The sequence below is a fragment of the Chionomys nivalis genome, chromosome 7 (assembly GCF_950005125.1).
Source record: "Chionomys nivalis chromosome 7, mChiNiv1.1, whole genome shotgun sequence".
In the NCBI taxonomy this organism is placed as follows: Eukaryota; Metazoa; Chordata; class Mammalia; order Rodentia; family Cricetidae; genus Chionomys; species Chionomys nivalis.
Window position 1 is genome coordinate 67,105,506 of NC_080092.1, and position 8,905 is coordinate 67,114,410.

At 45.1% G+C, this 8,905-nt stretch overlaps 1 non-coding gene across 1 annotated transcript; it reads right to left on the reverse strand.

The window, feature by feature from the left end:
* Positions 1 to 4,034: 4,034 nt before the first annotated feature.
* Positions 4,035 to 4,140, reverse strand: LOC130878940 (U6 spliceosomal RNA). The gene has a single exon (XR_009057546.1). It is a non-coding gene; the product is annotated as a U6 spliceosomal RNA (small nuclear RNA).
* Positions 4,141 to 8,905: the final 4,765 nt, after the last annotated feature.

An 8,905-nucleotide genomic window follows, 5' to 3' on the forward strand; every position in this document is an offset into this window, starting at 1 on the left:
AAAGATCACGTTTACAGACATCATCCAAAAAAGATATCTCTCCGCATCTCCTGTGGGGCTTTATTTATACATTTTTAACAGCACTGGGATCATTCTAAAAATATACATATAGTGGGTATATATGGTTGTGCCCTATTTTCACTTCTAATTATAACACGAGGAAGAAGCACATACTTTGGGAGCTGATGTGAGTTCGGGGTTTAGTGAAAATATGCCTCTCATCGAAGCTGCAATTTGGGACTGTGCTATTCTGCCGAGCCTCATCATTCTGCCAGTTCCTTTCACCTTAGTAAGTTGAATATTACATTTTCCCTAGATTTTAGAGTGAGATTTTGATCTCAGATTTTGAGCAGTGAGTATGATTGCTTGCAGTTAGACTTTATGACAAAATAAATGTGAATTTGAGACATTTTGGGAGCCAGGTGTGATAACGTACATGCCTTTACCCCCAGCAGTCGGGATGTAGAGACAGGAGGATTGTTTTAAATTCAAGGCCAGTAGGGCTGCACAATGAGACTTTATCTCAAAGAAAAATTATGCCTTGCGGTTGGTGAGATGGCTCAGTCAATGAAGGTGCTCGCAACCAAGACTGACGACTCAGGTTCAATGCCCAGGACCCTCCACAGAAGAGATGTGATCATCTACCTCCACGCATGTGCTGTGAAATGTGTGTACACGCACACACAAGATAGATAAACGAATTTTAGAGTTGCATTTTCTTTCTTGCAAAATGCAAACCAGTTTGCACTAGGTTTGCTACTTATAAAATATGTTTATTTAATTCATTAGCACATTATAGACATCTAGCACTCCATTTGCTCTACTCAGCTTCCCTGAGGCAATGATGTAGAGATTCCATATTACAAATATTTATTAAACTCTTCCGTGTTATCTCAGTTTTCCTCCCACACACCCATACTGCAGTCCTGGTACAAGACACACGAGGAGTGGTAATCAAGAATTAAATCTCTCTTTTCAAAAACTGTCAAAAGCTTGCTCCATCAGCATCCAGCGACAGGAGGAGATGTCTGCAGTCTACTATACGCCCTTGTGAGCCAGGTTTTAATTTGTTGAGAACGAAGGCAAGAGCCTATAAAAAAATCTTGGCAAAACACAGAACTGCTAATTTAATCAATTTTAGTAGTTAAAGCAGTGACTCCAAGCGCTAACACAATCTGTTGAAAGAACTACTTTCCAAGGTAGGGGAGATTCATTTATTTCTGCGTTTTCTTCCCAGTTTTCCAATCTAAGGCTAAGTGGGAAGCCATGGCTCTCCCACTGAAAGCCTCCTCCCCAGACTTAGGAAACAGACCCTGACTCAAACGATCCCCCTGAAGGGTTTGCAGGGACAGAACCCACAGCTGACTGACCCTGAGGAAGACACCTGTCCATGAGCACTAGAAGATATGAAACTGGAAAGAAAAGGTCCCAATATGTCACATAAAAAATTAAAATAAAATCCAGTGGGAGAACCATGGAACTTCAGACATAGCAATTGTTTGAGGTTATAATTTTAAACTGGTATATGGGTTAGATCTCTTGATGGTTTTGATGCTTTGAAAAAGTCTAATTCACTCAGAATAACCTGTAAATAAGGTCTCCCATTTAGCTGTAGTGGAAACTGGAGGCCAGTTACATTTGTAGAAATAGAAAGTGGAATTAAAATGAGTTAGAATTCATCTTTTTTTTTTTTTTTTCGGCAGTGGGGGTTGGGGTGAGGAGACAGGATCTCTCTACATAGCCGGGCTATCCTGGAACTCACTCTCTAGTCCAAGCTGGCCTCTGCCTCACGATTGCTGGAATTAAAAGCCTGTATCACCATGCCCAGTTAAGAATTCACTATTTTTAACATAAAACATATGAACTGTGCTAAATACAGTTTAGAGGCTTTAATCTATGTGAACTGAGTCTGACCTAAGTGTGCAAGATGTACATTTGTCCCAAGTGGAACCATTTATTTCATTGCCTTAATTTCAAATTCTTTAGAAAAGTAAAAGTTACTTATTAAAAAAAAATAAAGTGTAGCCTGGTTTCCTAGTGCGTTCCAGGACAGCCAGAGCTACATATTGAGACCCTGTCTCAAAAAAGAAAAGAAGGAAGGAAGGAAGGAAGGAAGGAAGGAAGGAAGGAAGGAAGGAAAGAAAGAAAGAAAGAAAGAAAGAAAGAAAGAAAGAAAGAAAGAAAGAGAAAAACAGAGAAAAAGAAAAATTGCACTGAACCTGGGGAAGGGGCTAAGGCTTCCTGTGCCCCAAAAGGCTCCATCTCTTGCTGATTTTGATGTTTCCCTGTTCTCATTGCCTCTCAACTGGACTCCTTTGGCCTCAGTATAGAAGTGTTAGGTTCTAAGTATGTTTGTCATTCCTGATACATCCTTTGTACCCCCACAAAAAGCTGTACTCTCAATGAGACTCAGTACCTGGACAATGGTTGCTATAGCAGAGAAAGGCTTTTGGGATACAAGAAATCGGAACACTGGCACTCTCAGAGCATGGTCACTTTGCAAGATCTGTGTGCCCCTGAGACTGGATAATGTGTGCTTGGACCAGAGGGCTGAAGAACCACCAGCTAAGAAGCTTAGACAGACATCAAAACTATGAGGAATCTAAGAGTAGAGAGATCTGTGTTGCAGACCCAGAGAGAGTCCCTGGGGGTTCAATAACCTAAGCTTCTCCTCACCCAAACTACCTAGGTTGGGAGGCCGCAGACAGGACAGAGGTAGCCTTGAAGCATTCTCTTGGCGCTGGTGTGTTATTCAGAGAAATAAAAGGCTTTCCAAACACCTCTGAGTAACTCAGACTGAGGGAGGGGACTTGGGCGCCCCATCTGGTTCTGTCCAGCTCAGGAAGTGTAGAACATTAAGGTAGAAAGAGGCTGTAGCAGGACACTCCAGTCTGAAAACGCAGACAACACTGTCTGAACAATGAGGAGGAATCAGAAGATGCCGATAAGGACCAGTGAAAAGGGTGGGGCACTGTCCACCTCACCCTGACACTGTAGCATCAGTCCCTAGGCGTCAGAAGAGAAAAGTCATGGGAATTCTAAAGAGACTAGGTGGCACACACACACACACACACACGCACACACACACAAATTAAATATACAGGGGGCTGGAGAGATGGCTCAGCAGTTAAGAGCACAGGCTGCCTTTCCCAAGGACCCAGGTTCAAACATTCCCAGCACCCAAATGGCAGCTCACACCTGTCTGTAACTAAGTTCCAGGGAATCTAATACCCTCACACCAATGCACATACAATTAAATTATTTTTAAAAACAAACAAACAGGGCCAGGGAGGTGGTTCAGTGCATAAACATGCTTGTTAGGAAAGCATGAGCCCCGAGCGTGACTCCGTAGAACACTAGTGAGAGCCAGATGCCGAAGGAACAAGTGTCTATGATCCTGGGGCTCCTACAGGTGGGACGTGGAGACCAGAGGACCCCTGGAAATCTGAGGGACAGGTAGCTTGGCGTATGCAGTAGAACAACAGCAAAGAGACCTCGTCTCAGACAAGGTGGAAACGGGGGACTAGCACCCAGGGTTGCCTCTGGTCTCCAGAAATGTGCTGTGGCACACACGTGCCCACACTCGTACAGTGAGTACATATGTACGCACACGCGTGCACACACACACAGAAATTTCTTAAATATATTTTTAAAAAAGAAGCCGAGAGGCTATAAAGATGTCTTAGCAGTCAAGAGTGTTCACTGCTCCATCAGAGAACCAGAGTTCAGGTGCTGGCACCTGCATCAGGAGGATCACAATGCCTGTTAACTCCAACTCCAAGAGATCCAGTGCCCCTTTGTGGCCTCAGTGAGTAACTGCACCCACATGTACTATACAGACAAATACCCACACACACACACACACACACACACAGAGAAAAAAGTCTATTTTAGTCTTTTATTTTTTGAGACTGAAATCAACTTACATCATTTCCCACTCCCTTTCCTCCCTCCAAGCCCTCCCATATACCCCTCCTTGCTCTCTATCAAACTCATAGCCTCTTCTTACATTAATTGTTGCTGCTTGCATCTATGAAAATATAGAACGCTTTACGGATTTGCATGTCATCCTTCTGTGGGGCCGTGCTAATCTTCTCTGCATCACTCCAATTTTAGGATACATGCTGCCAAAGCAAGCACTAAAATAAATACTTTTTTTTTTTTTATGAAGAAATTGAACTGGGGAGGAGTGGAGCCGGGTCCGTTTCTGCAATACTGGTATACACCATGACATTTGTGCCAGGATGTGCCTCCCATAGATCCCCAAGGGTGGTTCACTTTTGGAAACTGCTGTGTGTTTCAGACTTTGACTATGAGTTGGACATGTCGTAGGAGGGAAAAGAAAGACACATCTTTGCTGTCTCTGATCAGAATCATTCTCAGATTGGAATCACAGTCTCTTTGGGGGTGGGGTAACTATCTTAGTTTTTTTCAACAACAAGCCGACTGATTCATCAAGATTCTAGAAAGAACCAAAGGATTGTCTTGTGCCACCTGCTCTCATGAACTGCTCAGTTGGTCTGACAGAGCACAGCAGTCATTTCTCTCCATTCCTGCTCTGACACCCTTGCTGTGCCCTGATGCCTTGGGATGCAGGCAGTGGGAGAGGCAAGGGACAGTGGAGGGGCATCAGAAGTGTACTGGCTTCTCCTATTGCTTCCACGCTGGTCTGTATCAAAACCATTCAAGATGAATGACTGTATCCCATTCGCTTCCCCACCCCCCACCCCCGGCGCTGGGGATCAAACCAGGTCCTTGCAGGGGCAGTTCCTGCGGCTGAGCTGCAGCCCCAGCCTTGTGGATTCTATTTTTAAAGATTTTTCGAGGAAGGCAATCTCCAATAACCTGTCCAGCACATGATCTATATTTTTTAATGTTCTTCCTTTTATCAAATCTAAACCTCAACTTGTCCCCTTTGCTCCCTTTTCAGTGAATTGTGATTTTTAAAGCTATAACATACAATTTCATTTTGAAATCCTATTTGGAGCTTAAACATTGGATTTTGGTTTATAGATAGCATTTATTCTGTCGGAGATGCTGAGCTGTTTTGAGACGTCTCTGGTAAAATGGGGCTTCGTGGCTTGAGTCTGAAAGGCAGATACTGATCACCAGGGTGTTGACTTGATCAGAGTCCGGGGTAGGCAGACGCTGCTCCAAGTGTCTGTCTGTACTGGGAAGCTGTCTGTGGGGTGAAACCAGGAGATGACAGAAGCCGCTAGCTACCCCATCAGCTGTGAGGAAGGGAAGAAGAAATAAGAAGCAAAAATTGAGCTCTGTGTGATGGCCATTTATAGTACCAACACTTGGGAGGCTAAGACAGAAAGCTGGTGAGTTTGAGGCCAACCTGGACTACAAAAATGAGACTCTGTCTTAAAATAACATGAGGAGGAGAGTAGCTACCACCTGAGGCAGAACGCCCCACGCAGGACAGAACAGAAACAAAGTATGATGAAGAGCCGGGCGGTGGTGGCGCATGCCTTTAACCCCAGTACTCGAGAAACAGAGGCAGGTGGAGCTCTCTGAGTTCAAGACCAGCCTGATCTACAAAGGAAGTTCTAGGACAGGCTCCAAAGCTATACCGAGAAACCCTGTCTCAAAAAGCCAAAAAGGAAAAAAGATATGATGAAGAATATCCTATAGTATCCACGGGAATCTTAGACGTACAGTTGAGACAGTATGCAAGATGAGTTAGAGACGAGCGCTCTGTTATAGGCTGATAAGACAGCCAGAAAGATGCTTAAGTGATAAAGGGTAAAGGTTAGTGTCAAGTGAACATTAGGACTTAGTTTCGCCGGTGATACTTTAAATTACATGTGTAATATCAAAGCAGATTCTCTTTGTATATAGCAGAGTAAGCATGAGGATTACAGCAGCGGTGTGCTCGCTACCCGCCCGCCACGTGGATGGGCTCTGAGAGGAGGACCATCCTGCTGGAACAGGGTCTGTCGGTGATGGCCCTGGGAGGGGCAGATGGCGGGAGTGAGCAACTTCCTGTTCTTAGACACATAAAGGCTCTACGGAGGATCACTGGGTGTTGCAGTCCAACCAAATCATGGCAAAATTAGGTGAAAGAACATACTAGTTTGGCAAAGTATTTTATTTTTAAACTTACAGTGTTGCTAGCAATTTTTATTACATTTATTTATTATTACTCATTTTGTGCTCATATGTGCAGGTCAGAGGACAAGCTGTCAGTGTTCCCCTCCTACCACAGAGGTCCTGAGGACTGAGCTGAGAGTCAAAGGGCTTTATCCATCTTGCCGGCCTCTAATTTGTTTTGTGTCTCTTTACAACTTCTTTGTTGTTGTTCCTTTGGTTTTGCTTGTTTGTTTTGTTTTTGTTTTTCGAGACAGTGTTTCTCTGTGTAGCCCAGGCTGTTCTGGAACTAGCTCCATAGACCAGGCTGGCAAGGAACTCAAAGAGCCTCCTGCCTCTGCCTCCCAAGTGCTGGCATTAAAGGCGTGCGCCACCATCATCCCGCTTTTTTTTTTTCTTCTTCTTTTTTTTTTTTTTTTTTGATTTTCGAGACAGGGTTTCTCTGGAACTAGCTCTTCTAGACCAGGCTGGTCTCGAACTCACAGAGATCGCGTGCGCCACCACCGCCCGGCTTCTTTCTTCTTTTTTAAAGTTAGATCTTGGGGCTGGAGAGTTGGCTCAGTGGTTAAGAGCATTGCCTGCTCTTCCAAAGGTCCTGAGTTCAATTCCCAGCAACCACATGGTGGCTCACAATCATCTGTAATGAGGTCTGGTGCCCTCTTCTGGCCTGCAGGCAGACACACAGAATATTGTATACATAATAAATAAATATTTAAAAAAATAAATAATGTTAGGTCTTGGCGAGATGGCTCGGTGGGTGGGGACCGGAGTTCAGATTCCACACTGGGAAGGAAGTGAACTTTGACTCAACACTGTCCGGAAGAGAGAGGATCGCTGAGAAACAGACTTGCTCTCAAGGGTGAGTGATTGATGTTCCCCTCTGGCTTCCATGGGCTCCTGTGACACATACCCACACATGCCTATGTACTAGCACCATCCCTACACACACACACACACACACACACACACACGAAGTGAAGAAAAAGTGTACGAATTCGAACAGATCTGCCACTACGGACATTTTATTAGTTTGCTCTTCTTTCTCTAGGACACTATGACAATTTCCAAATGGAATCCCTTCTTCCCTAAACCCTCGCCTACCCATCTTCTCTTACCCTCAATCCCATCCCCTCTTACTCCTCCAAACAGCTGTGAAACTTATTTTGTGAGGCCCACCCTCTCATTTACTGCGGAATGAAGTCCCGGTTGTTCAGACCGGCTCGTTCTGGAACACTCTAGGAAAGTCCACCAGCCTCTTTGGTCCCAGCTCCTTTCTCCCTTAGTGGGTCCAGTGGATCCACCTGGGATATTGTGTGCCTTGACCCTGGTTATTGATCTTCCAGCCCAAGAAGAGATGATCTTATAGACAGTATGAGCTGTCCAGCAAGGCAGAGCCCTCCTCAGGAAAGGACAGATGGCTTCCTTCTCCAAGGGCATTGACCCAGGGGACCGTGAGTTCAGTGATCCTGAAGTCCCTAGCCCAGGTCTCAGGGCTCCTTTCTTTTCTGGTCAGCGTCCTAACTTGGTGTCACAGAGCTGACAGGCTAGAGGGCAGCCTTCTTTGGAAATCCGCTGTGTCAGAATGAGGTCCTGCTCCTAGACCTTCTGACCCGCTGCAGGCGAGGGAGTTTCTGTATTTGCTGCCAAGGAGTCCACATGTTTCACCTTGTTTAGGTGACTAATGATTGTTAGTTCTCCCTTTTTCTATTGCCTCAAAATCCAGAGGGAGGGGCTGCAGCAGGCTCAGTGGTTAAGAGCACTTCCTGCTCTTCTGGAAGCCCCCCCCCCCGCGGCTCAGTTCCCAGCATCTACATCAGGCAGCTCATGACTGCCTGTGACTTCTGCTCCAGGGATTTCAACACCTCTGGCCTCTGCAGGCACTGGCACTCCTGTGGACACCACACACGCACACAATTAAAAATTAAATTGAATTAAATTTAAAAGAAAGCCGGAGGAAGTAGCCATTCAATTCTCAAATGGTTATAGAAATATAATTTCCCGGGGGCTGGAGAGATGGCTCAGAGGTTAAGAGCATTGCCTGCTCTTCCAAAGGTCCTGAGTTCAATTCCCAGCAACCACATGGTGGCTCACAACCATCTGTATGGGGTCTGGTGCCCTCTTCTGGCCTGCAGGCATACACACAGACAGAATATTGTATACATAATAAATAAATAAATAAATATTTAAAAAAAAAAAAGAAAAAAAAAAAAGAAATATAATTTCCCTTGAACTCTTAAGTGCCTCTCCAGTTCATCTGTTTTGGGTTCATCCAAGCACTCAGAATCAAACCCAGCGCACGCTGGGCAAACTCTCTTAACACCTGAGCTACCCCCTCCGCCTTCTGCTGTCAGAAATCTTCGCGATTACACCACAACCTCTTAGAAGCAATGTTTATTATCAGTGACCAGGTCTTCATTGTAAGCCAGGAAAGACATGATCTTGTGCAAGACAGTGTGCAGCTGAAGGCATTTCTCAGTGAGGGGTCAAATCCCAACAGAACCACACTTCTTCAGTACACGTACTGAGCCAGATTCTAACACGAGCTCCCCAGGATGCCTCTGCCTAGCTAAGTTCCAGAAACATGGGTGCACTGGTCAGCTTTCTATCACCCTTACATGAGATACTGGATGCAGACAACTTGGATCTCATGAGGAGGTTTGCTTTGGTTCATGGTTTTGGAGATTCTAGTCCAAGATCAAGTTGGCACATTGCTGTGGGCCTTGAGCAACATGGAGTAAGCCTCACAGCCGGGAAATATACAAGTACCAGACCAGGGAATGGGAGGGGGAGAGAAAGAGAGGGAAAGAGA